We start from the raw sequence: 16714 nt of genomic DNA, 5'->3' as shown, positions 1-16714 counted from the left end.
GTAATTGCCAGGATTATGTAAAGTGGCTGCAAAAAGTAGAAGAAAAATTTGAGGAACGCTGTTGATATTGATAAACTTTTAGAATTGCTTTTCAATTTATGAAGTCCTTTGAATTTGATGTTAATAATACGAGCTGAATCGGGCTCCCTGCTCAGCGGGAAGCCTGCTTCTCCCTCTCCCACTCCCCCTGCTTGTGTTCCCTCTCTCGCTGTCTGTCTGTCAAATAAATAAATAAACAAAACAAAACAAAACAATAATACTGAGCTGAGACAAGAGTTAACAAATTTACTTAATTTGGGTAAACATAGTTAGAAACTGATACACTTTTGTTTCAAAGACAAAGCGGTTATTCTAAAGAATGATGAATCAGTTTTGTCAATGTGGATGTGAATATTATTAGAAAATGATTTTTTGTTACTTGCCTTAGTTATTGGAAAGCATTTAAAGATGTTTGGAAAATCGGTAGGTGAATCTACTTTTTCACCTGTAAATTTTCTGAAATCTAAGTACAGATCATACATTCCTAGTAAAAATTTAACTCCCACACAATATGTGCTGTAGTCTATAAGTATAATATGCACACCAGATTTCAAAAACTTAGTACAAGAAAAATAATGTAAAATAGTTCATTCATATTTTAAAATATTGATTGTTGAAATGATAATATATTTTAGGCATTGGGCTAAGGTATAATACTAAAATTAATCTCTCTCTCTTTTTTTTTTTTCCTTCTTTTGTAGTTACTATAAAACTTTAAATTACCTCTCTGGCTCTCATTATCCTTGTGTTGAGCAAGGTCTGTGCTGTGCTCAGGATTACTTGGGGGAGCCGGGCTTAGCCCTGAGGAATATTGGAGTCTTATTTTGACCTAACATCCTTACAATGCTTGATTCCAGAGTTCAATCTCAGAATGAAAGACAATGTGATAGCCAAGGGCTCTCCTGGTTTCTCATATATCTTGAGCATAAATTCCCTGACAAACACCTGGGCATACAGTATCCCCATTAATCCCATACTCAGCAGCTCTCCGTCAAATCTGGGACAGTCCTTCCCCATCCCTCCCCTCCAGCACCCCCTACCCTGCACTGTGTCCTTTGACTTTGTAAATAAAGCCTTAGCCCTGCCCTACTCTAGCAATCTTTTTTCCATCCTAGTCCCCCCAAAAGCTACCACTACCCTCTTTTCCTTCCTCTTCTCTACTGCACACACATCTGCTGATGCTAATTGGCTTCCTTTAGGGTCTCTGAGAAGGAATCAGACATTCTAATCAACAGAGAGGTTATCATTTCGTCCATCTGGTTCCAAAAACTTTAAGGAGTTACTGTCTACTTAATGAAAGACATGTCTCCTCACCTTCGTATAAACTTACAAAGAGGAAAGAAAACCCACTGGGTTCATTCTTCCCGTGTCTCCAATTTATGGCTCAGAAAAAAATCAGAATTGTTATGGAACATGAGTCAAAAAGCTAAAGCAAATGGACATATTTATCAGGCAAGGGCTGATTTAGAAAGTGTTTTTGAAGATTAGCATGCATAAAGAGACAAAGTCTAATGTTAAAAACATGCTCTGCAAAACTGAAAAGAATGTATGTTATAACAAATTAAGTCTGAAATTGTTTTAATTGGTGTATACATGTGGAAACAATAGAAATCCATCAAGTAGAAAGTATACCTATTCAATTCTGAATGCACCCAGGAATTTTATGAATTATTTTATATTAGAATTCCAAGCAAGGAGGGGTGCCTGGGTGGCTCAGTTGTTAAGCAGCTGCCTTTGGCTCAGGTCATGATCCCGGGGTCCTGGGATCGAGCCCCGCATCGGGCTCCCTGCTCAGCTTCTCCCTCTCCCTCTGCTCCTCCCCCTGCTTGTGCTCTCTCTGTGTCTGTCTCTCTGTGTCAAATAAATAAATAAAAATCTTAAAAAAAAAAAGAATTCCAAGCAAGGGAATAATACAGCTTTTTAGTAACAGCAAATGTATCCTAGTATTAGTTTCTTTCTTTTCCTTTTCTAGCAGAAATAAATATTTTTGCAATAGTTTTCATGTAAATGTTCATGTTTATGTTATGCTATTTAGGGTAATCTGTCCTTTTTCTGATTTTTTTTTTAAATCAGAAAATGATTTTTTTTTTAAATCAGAAAATGATAGGTCTAAGATTACAGGTACTTTAAAAAACATATTTTGCCTCTCCTCTAGGCTGTTTACTTAATGCTGTAAAATATCAATCTCTCTGAATATTACCCCTCACTTTTCTTTTCTTCAAATAGGAATGATAATAGTATCTACCTCCTGGGGGTGTTGCAAGAATTAAATGAGATGACCTGCCTAGCGCAGAGATATGCAAATAGTGTTATTGTCATTCATTCTTATTATCATTACCTGATCACTATCAGCATACTAATCCATATCATTATCAAATTGTAATATTTATCAGGACATGTCCCTTCATGTAGTGGCTTTATACCATAATCACATTTAACCTAGGCAGCTTGAACTCTGCATCCTTCGGAGACAGAAGTAATAGTTTTTTGTTTTTTGTTTTTAATTGGAAAAAGAGGAGTATTTTATTTTATTATTATTTTTTTTGGCAGTTTTTTTTATTATGTTAACCACCATTCATTACATCATTAGTTTTTGATGTAGTGTTCCATGATTCATTGTTTGCGTATAACACCCAGCGCTCCATTCAGTACGTGCCCTCTTTAATACCCATCACCAAGCTAACCCATCCCCCCACCCCCTCCCCTCTAGAACCCTCAGTTTGTTTCTCAGAGTCCATAGTCTCTCATGGTTCGTCTCCCCCTCTGATTTCCTCTCCTTCATTTTTCCCTTCCTACTATCTTCGTCTTCTTTTTTTTTTAACATTTATTATTTGTTTCAGAGGTACAGATCTGTGATACAACAGTCTTACACAATTCACAGAGCTCACCATAGCACATACCCTCCCCAATGTCTACCACCCAGCCACCCCATCCCTCCCACCCCCCACCACTCCAGCAACCCTCAGTTTGTTTCCTGAGATTAAGAATTCCTCATATCAGTGAGGTCATATGATACATGTCTTTCTCTGATTGACTTATTTCACTCAGCATAATACCCTCCAGCTCCATCCACGTCATTGCAAATGGCAAGATTTCATTCCTTTTGATGGCTGCATAATATTCCTGTGTGTGTGTGTGTGTGTGTGTGCACACACCACATCTTCTTTATCCATTCATCTGTCGATGGACATCTTGACTCTTTCCATAGTTTGGCTGTTGCGGACATTGCTGCTATAAACATTGGGGTGCACGTACACCTTCGGATCCCTACATTTGTATCTTTGGGGTAAACACCCAGTAGTGCAATTACTGGGTCGTAGGGTAGCTCTATTTTGAACTTTTTGAGGAACTTCTGTACTGTTCTCCAGAGTGGCTGCACCAGTTTGCATTCCCACCAACAGTGTAGGAGGGTTCCCCTTTCTCCGCATCCCTGCCACCATCTGTCATTTCCTGACTTGTTCATTTTAGCCATTCTGACTGGTGTGAGGTGGTATCTCATTGAGATTTTGATTTGGATTTCCCTGATGCTGAGCGATGTTGAGCACTTTTTCATGTGTCTGTTGGCCATTTGGATGTCTTCTTTGGAAAAATGTCTGTTCATGTTTTCTGCCCATTTCTTGATTGGATCATTTGTTCTATGGGTGTTGAGTTTGATAAGTTCTTTATAGATTTTGGATACTAGCCCTTTATCTGATATGTCATTTGCAAATATCTTCTCCCATTCTGTCGGCTGTCTTTTGGTTTTGTTGACTGTTTCTTTTGCTGTGCAAAAGCTTTTTATCTTGATGAAGTCCCAATAGTTCATTTTTGCCCTTGCTTCCCTTGCCTTTGGTGATGTTTCTAGGAAGAAGTTGCTGCGGCTGAGGTCGAAGAGGTTGCTGCCTGGGTTCTCCTTTAGGATTTTGATGGACTCCTGTCTCACATTTAGGTTTTTCAACCATTTTGAGTCTGTTTTTGTGTGTGGTGTAAGGAAATGGTCCAGTTTCATTCTTCTGCATGTGGCTGTCCAATTTTCCCAACACCATTTGTTGAAGAGACTGTCTTTTTTCCATTGGACATTCTTTCCTGCTTTGTTGAAGATTAGTTGACCATTGAGGAGAAGTAATAGTTTTATTGATCCATTGGTCCCATGTTTATAATGTGAGCATCATCAAGAGTTTGACGAGAGATCTTTTTCATACAACCTAGTTATAATTCAGGAGTAAAACTTGGTTATTGGGGAGTAAAACCTGGTTATTCAGCTAACCAAAAGATAGTATTTTTTTTTTACTTTTTCAGAGACTGACATGTACTGCTAGGTAACTTAAGGAATTTCACAGATGATTTTTTTAAGTGTAGTATTTACCTTAAGTGCTAATTTCAGAACCTAATTCTGACATTACATGCAACTCTACTAGATTGGGCAAAATCTACCTTTTGGCAATTTCTCTTCATTGGTTGTGTCTTAGCTTAGAATCATTAAGTCTCTTCCTCTCCCACACAGAAATGAGAGGGAAACCTGGAAGGGTCCTGCAAATGCCTTTAGTGCCCTGGAGCTTTGTACAAGTTCAAAAAGCATTGGCAGCAACTTAGATTTTTTGACTAAGAAATGTAACTGAAAATTTTTTTTAAGACATTAAACTGATTTTTTTTTCAAAGTTAAGCTTGAGATTTATTCTATGAGGAAACACTATAGTAAATATAAAGACCTTACATCTTTCAAGGAACCTGGAGCTTGAACTTCAGAAAGTCAATGTACTGCAAAATGCACTGCATAAAAAACAGTGACTGACAAGTAGCTATTAAACTGATTTTTAAAAGATTTTTCCCCCTGGAGTGCCTGGGTGGCTCAGTTGGTTAAGCATCTGCCTTCTGCTCAGATCATGATCTCAGGGTCCTGGGATAGAGCCCTGCATCTGTCTCCCTGCTCAGTGAGGAGTCTGCTTGAGGATTCTCTCTCTCCCTCTCCCCCTCACCCCAACCCCCTGTTCTTGCTCTCTCTCTCTCTCTCTCAAGCAAATAACATCTTTAAAAATAAATAAATAAATAAATATAAAAAGATTTTCCCCAAATTTTGTTGCCTCATAACTGTCAAAGCAAGAATCAAGTGCTTGTATTGCTTCAGTGGGTATAATAAAGAATGAAGTAATGCTCACTTTGGAGTTTCAAAATCAAGGTTTTTTTGGTTTTCTTCTGGTTTTGGTTTTGATTCTGTTCAGAGAAAGATAATATTTACCAAGTCAGGATTTTGTGAGGAAACAACAAAGGGATGTCTACACCCTAAAGCTTCCTTTTGATATTAAGAATGGAACTTGAAATCAAAGCAGAGAGCCTTGCTCTCCAATTCTATGAAAAAAAAAATATAAGAGGCTGTTTCTTTTCAGGTAGAAATGGAATTAGAAAGCTCTTCCACCCCTGATACTAGGGGCTGTAAAAATCAGGTGACTTAGGTGAGGATGAGCATGCTGCCCAGGGACACTTGGGTGAGGGTTGGGGAGAAGGAAAGGCAATCTGGTAAACTCTGATTGGGATTCTGGATCGAGTGAGGGCAAATCAAAGAACATCCAAGCTTCTGCTCTGCTTTCCTTGGCTTCATGCAACATAACATCAGAGTGCTGGGTCACTACAGGCAGAGGGGAGGTCTAGATGCATAGCCTTGGGGCAGCAAGTGCCTGGTCTATAGCCCATGCATGACATGGAAAAGGTCCGGGTGTCCCAGCATGACTGTGTGAAGGAAGAAGTGGGTGGCTGAGAATTTAAGCATAACTATGGGACGCCTGTCTGGCACCATTGGTTAAGCATCCGACTCTTGGTTTCGGCTCAGGTAGTGATCTCAGGGTCCTGGGTTGGAGCCCTGTGTTGGGCTCTGTGTTCAGCTTTGAGTCAGCTTGGGTTTCTCTCTTTGCTCTGCCCCTCCCCTCCACTCTCTATCTCTCTAAAACATAAATCTTAATAAAAAAAAAGTAAGCATAACTAAATTAAGTTAGGCTTAACTGCCAAAGGGTTACCATGGTTCAGGATGAGGAAACCAGTGTAAAGTCAAAGAGCCCCAAGGAAAGGCCATGAGGTCTCAGAGAATCTATGCTGCCAGCAAAAATCAAAATGTGGAGCCTAACTAGCACAAGGAGTTTATTGAGCTTCATGGGAGCAGTCACTCTGCCTACCTTGAGAACACAGACCTTCATGCCATAATTCACAGACATGTCAACAAATCTATGCTGGAAGGACAGAGACCAATGCCAGGACTTACTGGTTATTCCTCCGTGAGAGTCAGCAGGGCTAGCAGAGCATGATATATGGATCACAGTTCTCTTTTCCTTGTGCTCATGAGATTGCATGTCCTTAGGTACACTCTTACGAGTACAAAAAGGCAAGAACTCCACAAATGATTATTTATGCTTAAGAGATTGAATTAACCTGAGAGCCTTTATAACCACAAGAGACAAAGTTACTGTTCATCATCAGATTTAAGGGTTTTTTGTTTGCTTGGAATATACATATATATAAAATTTATTTTTAATTAGAGAAAGAGAGGATCAAGGGCAAAATGAGGTCCATCATAGAACATAATATGGCTATTTTTGTACATCTAAATTGTAGTGTGTAAATTTTAACCTTGCTATAGGAGTATCAGAGTACTGTTTAATCCTCCTCTTTCCTACCTCATGCAAGCCCAATAAGCTCTACATATATAGAATGTGTAACCTTTCTCCATCTCTGCTGGTAGTAAAGATCAGAATGTTAGAAATTCAGCTGATGAGTCACATGTAATCAAAATGTTACTTGGATTATAGATTGAGACAGAGGACATCTTTACATGTGGACCGGATAAGAGTGGAAAAGAAAAGGTATCCATACAGAAAAACTGGCATTATTGGATGCGAGTTTACTGACGTGGCTATTTTAACTACCATCCTACAGGTGGTATGAATGAGACCAATCCCGTGGCTTATTACAATAGCGACTCGGCAGTTAGACGTCCCCCCAAAACGATGCCCCTGCTTGGGAAGATAATTGACAGCGCCACACACTGTGATCGTTTATAACCCGGGGGTGTTCTCTTGGAAGTTATTTTTAGTTATTTGATGACACATTTCTCCTAATCCGCAATATTGTGCTTTTTTCCTCCTACATTACATTAGACCAGACCACAAAATCAACGTTCAATAAACCATTTCATATTCTTGCCACTTAAAATCTTGTCTACTTTTAAAAAAATATCTCCACTCGTTTGCTGTTGAGTTGTATCTTTTATTTTAAGAAGCAAAAGAGGCAAATAGTTTTTTATTGCCCTGCAAATATTTACATCCTATACATCCTGTGATTCAGCAATTACACTTACCAGTTTTCCACCCCTTGCTAAAGTAACCACAACATTGTCATGAGGGAAATCATGGGGAAAAAAAATGAATGAGCTCATTCAACTTTGCATGTAGTGGAAGAAGAAATGCTATCCCTCACTAGTTTTAACTGCAAAATTATTTTCCACCCTCAGGAGCAATTGATCTTTTCCCATCACTGATGGGCCACCACTGTGGCAGGATCTAACTGTTACCTCAGAAATGCCAGAAAGATTGTTCTCTTACAATGCTGTGTCCTGTAAATACTTGAGTTATGCATGTAATTGCCCTAAAATGCATTGCCTGCTGTGCTTGCTTATGTCCAAGAGTAGTTTAGAAGGTCAGCCTGAGTGCTTTGACAGCCTTGATTACTGGCTGTTACTTGGTAATGAAGTAACCGGGATAAAAAGCAGTAGTTAATATTTGTATCTTATTTGTCGAAGAAATGTTTCTGGAACTCTTCCATGGGATGATGACGTCATTTGTTCTGATTCAGATGTGTATTTAGGGTATTAAGTAGTTGCTGTTTTCAGGAAATGTATAGCAAGCACAGAATTTCTTGCTCACAAATAGACTTTTTCAGTAATCTGAGTGGAGGGTAAATCTGTATAAATTCTGTGCCTCAGAGGTTTCTTGGCCTTTTCCCTGGACTCTTGCTCTTGGGATAGGCTAGATTTAGAATCTGAAAATAGCAATGTCAGTGCTAGGCTGCTTGAGGAGTATTGTGTGGTTCTGTCAGAAGATGTGAAAAACTCTTCGTGAGGCTCCGAGCCATTCTGAAAGTCATCGAGGGAGAGGCACATTTGTGCTCCGTATTCATGGAACAACAGTGACATCCAGAGCTAATACGCTTCACGTGAAGAGCCCCCAAGAGCAGCATCGCATCATTTCGTGGTAAATGAAGAAATATGATGGCAAGAGGAGATGTGGTTAAGATGAGTGTCTTCACTAGTAGCTGCTAACAAGAGGGGCAAGTGGTCCTTCAGGTCAGAGAGAATATTCCGTGTAGCACAGCCCTTTAGGAAGGAGTGTGGGGGCCTGTGTGCCATTCCCAGCCTCACTCGTGAGGCACACTGGCAAGGTGCCAGGCCATCAGCACCCTCTCATGTTATCTCTCAGGACTCGTGAAGTGGAGATGGTTGTGCCATCCCACCAGTTGACCGTCAATGCCTCAGGCTCAGCATTGATGGATCTGGAGTTATATTTTCTCCAGATGTGAGATACATAGAGACACCATGGAAGGCACAGAGAAGCCCAGCCAGCTTGTAATTTTAGTAGGATTATTTAAGATTGCATTGCCTGCCGTTTTCTCTCCAGAGAAAGATTCGCTGCTTGGTGCTGTCTTGGTCATAGCCAACCAGCATTGAGAAAGCCATATGCCATCTACCTCATTTTTCACACCATGTGAAAGTCACCAAAGCTTACTAATTGTCCTGTGTTGGAGAAGAGCTACTTTCTGAGGCTACGATAGAAAGCCTTGTCTATGTATTTGACGTTAACGATAAGTAATCCCTCAAAAACTATTCCCAGATCAATCTAGAATGTGTTTAATGCCTGTTAACAAGTAGGCACAGTGCTAGCCCCTGTGGAACAAATTTTTACATTTAAAAAAACAAACAAACAAAAAAAAAGTGAAATTTTTCTATTCTTGTAAAAGTTCACTGAAACAAATTTAGAAAATGAAAATAAAAATGTAAAAATGAAAATCAGTTATCACTTATGTTTTAGAATATATTCTTTTTCTTTTTTCTTGCACTTTTACTTGATAAATGCAATGCACTAAGAACCATTCTGCATGTCATTGTTCTTAAACATTCCTCTGTAATATCTTCTGAGGTGATTTTATTACATTTGGTGACTACATTATAAATTACCGTCTTTTGTCATTGGATATTTAATTCATTTTTGATGCCATTAATTTTCATGAACACTCATATAGTAAACATTCTTACACAAAAAGTTTGTATACATCCTTAAAATTGTTATGAGGCTGGGAATTCCGGATCAAATTATAAGCAAAATTTTAAGTTTTTTTGATGCACATTGCCAAATCTACCATCTATATTAACATTTACACTGGTGTCTGTCTGCTGAATTTCTACTAGAAGAAGGCTCTTCTCACAAAACCACATATACAGGAGTTGTGTTTAATTGTTACTTTTGGAGCTCAACTCATGGAAGGTGATAAAGGTATATTTTGGAAAGAAACCAATGTGAGTTTGCTCCTTGGTGAGACACAGGTATACCAGGTGGGGTTGTCATAGAAAATAAAATTTATTTGCAGCAAGTAAGGAGATCACAGTGCCTGGCCCTTAGTGAGTATTATAAAGCATTTGTTAACTAAAATAAGGACATTTGTTCTTAAGTCTTTCCTTTCACCTCAGTATTTTCAGAGCACGTTTGTGTCTTTTTCTGCCCACCCAGTTATATTTTATTGCTTTTGTTTTTTGTAATAGATTCCAAGTAACCTTTTTAAATATAAATTTCCCCCTCTTATAATGGATCAGACATTTAGGGTTCTTTTGCTAGGATGGTCCTTCATTGAGACTAATAATAAAATGTTATAATGTTAATAATTGCTAACACTATTTGAGCACTTAATTATGAACCAGAAATGCTATTAAGAACTGTATCTAAAGTCTCATTTATAAGCTTCCCCAAATCCTATAAAGTAAATACAATTATCACCCTCATATTAAATAAGAGATTTGAAGGAGTAAGCCACTTTCCTGGGCCATACAAATAGTGGCAGAGCCAGGCTAGGACCTGGGTTTGTCTGAAGCTTTTTGAAACCACCCTCCCCCTGCTTTTCACCCTGTTAAATGCACAGGTAGATAAAAAACTTGGTTTACCTCCAGCAAGATGCTACAGTATTGATGGTGACACTAATATTAGCAGTGTGACAGTAGGAATAACTGTTCTTCACCAAGACCCTGGTCTTGTCAGGTGCTCCTTCTTGTTTATGCCAGTTAGATTAACTATACCAGGAGGCCATCAGACCGAGCTGGCTCTCATGCTGGGGCGGCCCACATGAGCAAGCCACACTCTAAGCCTGTAAACACCTTAAGGTTACAAAAGCAAAACACTAAGGACAACCAATCACAAAAAGACAACTGGGCTTTAAGCTCTAGCCAGTCAAATAATTTCCTTTCTCTGCTTCTGCACTTTCTCCATGTACGCCTTTCCCCTGAACGTCTAACCACTCCTGGTTTTGCTTAAATAAACTTAAAATTTTTGTATGCTAAAGTTTATCTTTTAACACGTTCTGAAATAACTTTCTAGGCCTGAGATGGGGCCGCTCCTGCCCAGGGTGCTGTGTCAGCAGACCAGAAACTTAGATGACTTTTGAGTCCCTGTAGATAGCCCACATTTACACAGTAAATCCATGATGTATGCAGTCATTCAGTCCCCAAACAGCAGGCCACTTCTGGGTCTGCTCACCCAAACAAGGTTGAGTGTATGGCCCAAGACAATCAGATAGTCTCCATTTGTCTCCTGTCTTTATTCCTTATCTTTTAAAAGCTTCTTGTCTTAGCCCCATTTTGCTGTTCCTAGGACCCTTGAAAACAGACTCCCCACTTCCTGGAGTGTTAAATAAAGTTTGTTTGCATCAACTAAATTGTCTTCATCATTCTTGTAACAGTTTTTGGTGATAAAGAATGAGATCTGAAGCTGACTGCTAGCAGGCTCTGGGACAAGGAGACACATAAGCGAGGCACCTGCTAAAACCCTCGAGATCAGCGTTCCTCGTCCTTACCAGAGGCCATGGGTAAGTCACTCTCAGATTGGAGCTCTGCTCCCATGGGTGCAGCTCTCCGATCCAAACTGACTTTATTTAAAATATACTTGTATATACATATGATAATATATATATATATAACAATATGAACGATATATAACCATATGTGTGTGTGTGTGTGTGTGTGTGTATGTGTATATTTCCCAGAAAGGTTCTGGGACCCCTTTCTGGGGTTTGTTAAAGTTTCTATGATGGTTCTGGCTCCTGAAAGGTTCTGGAATTTGTTAAATTTCCCAGAAACTTTCTTGAGACTCCAGAAAGGTTCTGGGGTTTATTCAAATCCCCAGAAAAGGAGTGCCTGGATGGCTCAGTCAGTTAAGTTAAGCGTCTGCCTTCAGCTCAGGTCATGATCTCAGGGTCCTGGAATTGAGTCCCACATCAGACTCCCTGCTTAGCGGGGAGTCTATTCTCCCTCTGCCCCTTCCCCTGCTCATGCACGCTCTCTCTCTCTCAAATAAATAAATAAAATCTTAAAAAGAAAAAAATTCCCAGAAAATTCTGGGGTCCTAAAAAGGCTCTGGAGTAGTTATGTTAGGGTCCACAGCAGGTGGCAGCCTTTAAAGGACTAAAAAAACAGGAATTGCAATTCTGTAATGGGGGGACTTGCTGAGCCTCAACTTGGGGACTTGGAGAACTAATTAAGATGAGAAATTGGACTGTTTTGACCATCAAATCTATATCTAAATTAGACTGTTAAAAGCCATCAGAAATCTTCTCATGAAGGAATCATAGGCTCTGTTACTAATAGGAATCTCAGGAGCCAAAACAGCTTTCCTAAAAGATGCATTGCAAAAGCTTAATGAAAAATTAAGTAGGAGGTACCTCAAACAAAGGACTGATGTGGCTCCTACTATTCCCCTTTACCTTCCTTTACCAGAGTACTCAGTCCACTCTAAAAAGACTATAAACTGTAAACAAAAGTCTGTCAGCTTAGTGTTCTTACAACTGCAACAGCGCCAGACCCAGAAACCTAAGACACCTGGGCCTCTTGCACTGTACCCTCCTGGGGGTCCATAGTTAACACGCTAGTCCAGAAACTGGTGTCTCATTTGCAGTCAGCTGGGACACTGGAGGAAAGATTGTCTTCAAAGGTTTTGTCAAATCCTTCCACACCAACTCAGATGATCCCATATGTACCCTGGAAGGTGGGCACTACATAGGTGCTTCTCAGCATTGGCAAGACTCTGAGGGATTCTCTGGTAAATTACTACCAAATATCCCCTTTAACAGCCCAGCAGAAACTGAAATTAACAATAATGGAAGATTATTGCCAAATTCTGGTAGATATACCAGAAACCCCACTTGCTTGGGAGTCTAAAGATGGGATCCTGGGAAAACTGGCAGAAGCCAGCAAAGGTTGAGAGTTCTTACCAGAGTCAGCTGTCTCGCATCTCTGCGTCAAGAGAGGAAGATGACATTTCACGTTGTTGCTTCCTTTCCAAATCCAGACTCTTGTTAAGTTGGTTTTGGGATACCCATTGGTTGTCAGTCATTTTCTCCCAGGGACAGTGATTTCCTTCTTTCTTTTTTTTAATTTAAATTCAATCAACCAACGTATAGTACATCATTAGTTTTTGATGTAGTGTTCAATGATTCATTAGTTGCGTATAACACCCAGTGCTCATCACATTCTTTCTTGTCTCGTTTTGTGCTCTGAGAACTTGGCTTGGCTTTCTGCCTCCCTGGGGCACCCAGGTTATCTGTTCTTATATATGTAGGCAGTTCAGTGTGAGGTTGGGGACCCCAAATATGATTGGACAGAAATGTACATTGCACTCCATTTGTGGCTAGGTGTGGCTGCACAGAAATGTGGGTTGCACCCCCATTTGTAGCTAAGATTCTGCTGACTGTTGTCAGCTCTCAGGAGGTTGTCTAGGTCTTTCTTTCTTTCTTTGGCTGTCTTTGAAAGGGGCTCTGGATATGGAGAGGAAAATATATTTTGAATCCTCTTTGGGGATGTCTCTTTTGTCAATGGGGTTATTCAGTACTTCCGGGAATGTTTACTGTTTGTTATGGCTAAAACCTGACAAGATATTTGAAAAGATTTTTTAAGTAGCTCTAGAGCCAGAAGTTGGGCAAATTTGAAGCTGATAGTCAGAGCCTGATGGGAATTTTTTTTTAGGGCCTTCTCCCCTAAGCTAAAATGAAACTATATATCCAGAGGGAAAGAGAAACATTCCAAAGACAAACAGCTTTAAATCTAGAACACAACAATCTTTTGGTTTCCATCTAGTTGAAGATCTCCCTGATATAAAAAAGCAAATTGAAGATAATGTAGTTGGATGGGTGGGTCAGCTCCTGATATCACTCATGTTGCAACCAGATTCTTTTAGGAATTAAAAACAACTGAATGGGTAAAGAATATATATATATACACACATACACACACACACACATGCATATATATGCAACAGAATATTACTCTGCCATAACAAAGAATGCAGTTTTGGCATTTACAACAACATGGATGGACCTAGAGGGTATAATGCTAAGTGAAGTAAGTCAGGCAAAGAAAGACAAATACAATATGATTTCACTCATATGTGGAATTTAAGAAACAAAACAAATGAACAAACAAAGAAAAAAAAGGACAAAAAGGCGACTCTTAAATACAGAGAACAAGCTGTTGGGTGGGGGTGTGGGTGACATAGATAAAAGGGATTAAGAATATACTTATCGTGATGAGCAGTGAGGAACCTCCAGAGTTGTTGAATCAGTATATTGTACACCTAAATGTAACATAACACTGTATGTTAATTAGATTTCAATAAAACAAACAACTGTCCTACAAAGTAGTTAGAATTTCTTACATAGATCTGTCTGTCTTCAAGCCATGCCATGTTACCTCACCTGGGGTTCCTTATTTCCATAACATTTGGAAAAAGAAGGTTTTCTATTGAAATATTCTTGAATGAAGCAGTATATCAACAGAATGATAAGCCTTGCTAACAAGGTTTACATTATTGTGCCTTTTCCACTTATGAGTGTAAAAATCAAAAAGACAAAACATCCAACTGCAGGAGGCCTATCTTTGTTCTTGCAGTGGGGGCTGGGGGAGCAAAAGACTGTAGATCCAGATCTAGTTTATTGTTTTCTTCAAGCATTAGTATTCATCCTTTACTGCCAGGAATGCTTGTGAAGCTCTGTCACTCTAATTTAAAATGCTTTTGAGGAGGGCTCCGCACTGTCTGCTCTGAAATGGGACCTTGCTATTCTTATTTGTAAACTGTCAGCATGAGGCAGGAACTAGCCATCAGGAAGATTTGCTTTCACAAAAATATAAAGTGATTGGAAAACCCCAAACATCTACAAGCCTAACTTCTTTCATGCCTTATAGTTTTCTTTTTCTTGTGCCTTATGAAAAGAGCAGAGCATCCACTGGGGGTTTTCATTCATTGTTTTGTTGACTTTTAATTCACAGAGGATTTATGCCATGGCTACGTTTGCAGAACTGGTTCATGAATATAAGTTATAAGAGAACCAAATAGCATTACAAAAAGTTTTTTTTTCTTCACTCTTAAAACTTTCCATGATATTCAAAGTGAGAGCCTTCTGGATTTTTTTCCCCATTTCAATACACTAGAGAGCCAGAAGATGGAATCAATGTTATATTAAACAAGGATTGAATAAAGGATCCCTGTCTTACTAATTATTTGGTGTCTCCATTTCATGTGTGGTCTCCTCAGTATTTACAAATGCAAGATAACTTTTCCCAGTCATTTATGCTGCTCTCCCAAAAGCCCTCATTTGGAGACACTGCGTCCTCAGAGTGGGGAGAAAACACTGAGCAGTGAGTTTTAGAAATGAAAACTGGGCAGCTCAATCTTGGTAATTATAGGGCATCACTGAAACTCGGATCCACCAAGGCTTACGTATTTTTTTTAAGGCTTATCTTGACTCATGTCAAATTTCTATTAGGCCAGATGTGTCTTGTTTGTGGGAACCCACACGTTTCAGGGAGTGCAGCCTTTGAATTGGCTCTGTGCCACCTGCTCACACCTATCTCTGTCAGTCTTCCACAAAGGCAAGGAGAAACTGGGGAGCTCAGAAAGATGGGTATTTACCGTTCTTTCCATATTGGAATTGCGTTCCAACAGCCCCCTGGCAAATCACCAACCTTTAATGGAATTTCAGTCGGCCATGAGAATTGCTGTTTCCCAGACTAAAAGATGCACAATTACCTGTTGTCTGTGAAACCTTTACAGTTTTCCCATCATCTTCCATGTCCTTTTCTGCCATAATATGGTATATATTCTTCTTGTAGATCAACTGTCCATTGGTCTAAATTAGTTGATTTCTCAGTGTATTTACCAGTGTGACTTCTTAGAGACCAGGAATTCTGTTTCTTATCTAATATAATAGCTGGCAAATGTAGTTATTCAAGAAGTATTTGGTTTTTTAAATAAATGAATGACTAAATAAATGAATAGAAACAGTGCTTCATTTACTGTTTCAGTATACCACTTACTTATAGAGATAGGCACTAAAGTTATTAAAAAATAGAGCATCATTCTTTAAGAAGTTAAAGTACCCAAGTTGAGAAAAAAAGAATAGTTCCTTGACAGATTTTTAAAAAGGAAACAGAGAAATGTCTTAGTCAAGAAAAAAGGTGATTGATATATTCTGAGTTTTGCAGAATTATTTTCATTTAATTCACTTTGTATATATTTTCTTTTTTTTTTTTTAAGATTTTATTTATTTATTTGACAGAGAGAGACACAGCGAGAGCAGAAACACAAGCAGGGGGAATGGGAGAGGGAGAAGCAGGCTTCTTGCAGAGCAGGGAGCCCGATGTGGGATTCGATCCCAGGACCCTGGGATCATGACCTGAGCCGAAGGCAGACGCTTAACGACTGAGCCACCCAGGCACCCTGTATATATTTTCTAATTGACTTTTGTAAATTATTTGTAGTACAGTTGAGTGTGGAAAGAAATATAAAATGCAGCTCCTTTTTTCAAGAAACTTAAGATTTAGTGTATGTAGGACTATATAAGTGTAACCTCTAGAAATACTTTGGTGAGTGTCATAAGACTGATGAGTTCTGAGGGTCATGAAGTCTCCACAGAAGGCTCTAGAGCACAGCATTCTGCTTAGGAGCTTGGACTCTGTAGACAGGTTTCCTGCTAGCTATTGCTATTATTAGCCTAGTGCCCTTGGGTAAGTGAAGAATCTCTGTGTTCCTAGTTTTCCTCATCTGTAAGATGGGGGCTCAGTGATCAGTCAGTCTGCATCAGAGGACTGGAGTGCTAATCCAGGGAATTGATGTACGTGGAGTGTGCTTAAAATGATGTCTGGAGGACAGTGAGCAAGGTAGGTGATTGTTTCTGAGCAGAGTAAATAGATGTTTGCCTGCTGCAAAGGAAGAGAAAGGCAGACCAAGAAGCACAACATTTGCAGGGCTTAGACATTGAAATCACAGGATGTTTGAGGAATTGAAGAATTCACGGGGACTGGAGCACACCATCCACATCTCCAGCATGAGGCTGTGGCTGTAATAGGAAGGTGGACAGCTCATGAGGAGTCCTAGCCTGTGAGTGCACTGCTATGAAGTTTTTC

The sequence above is a fragment of the Neomonachus schauinslandi genome, chromosome 6 (genome assembly GCF_002201575.2).
Source record: "Neomonachus schauinslandi chromosome 6, ASM220157v2, whole genome shotgun sequence".
In the NCBI taxonomy this organism is placed as follows: Eukaryota; Metazoa; Chordata; class Mammalia; order Carnivora; family Phocidae; genus Neomonachus; species Neomonachus schauinslandi.
Note: the sequence above shows the minus strand (reverse complement) of the source record.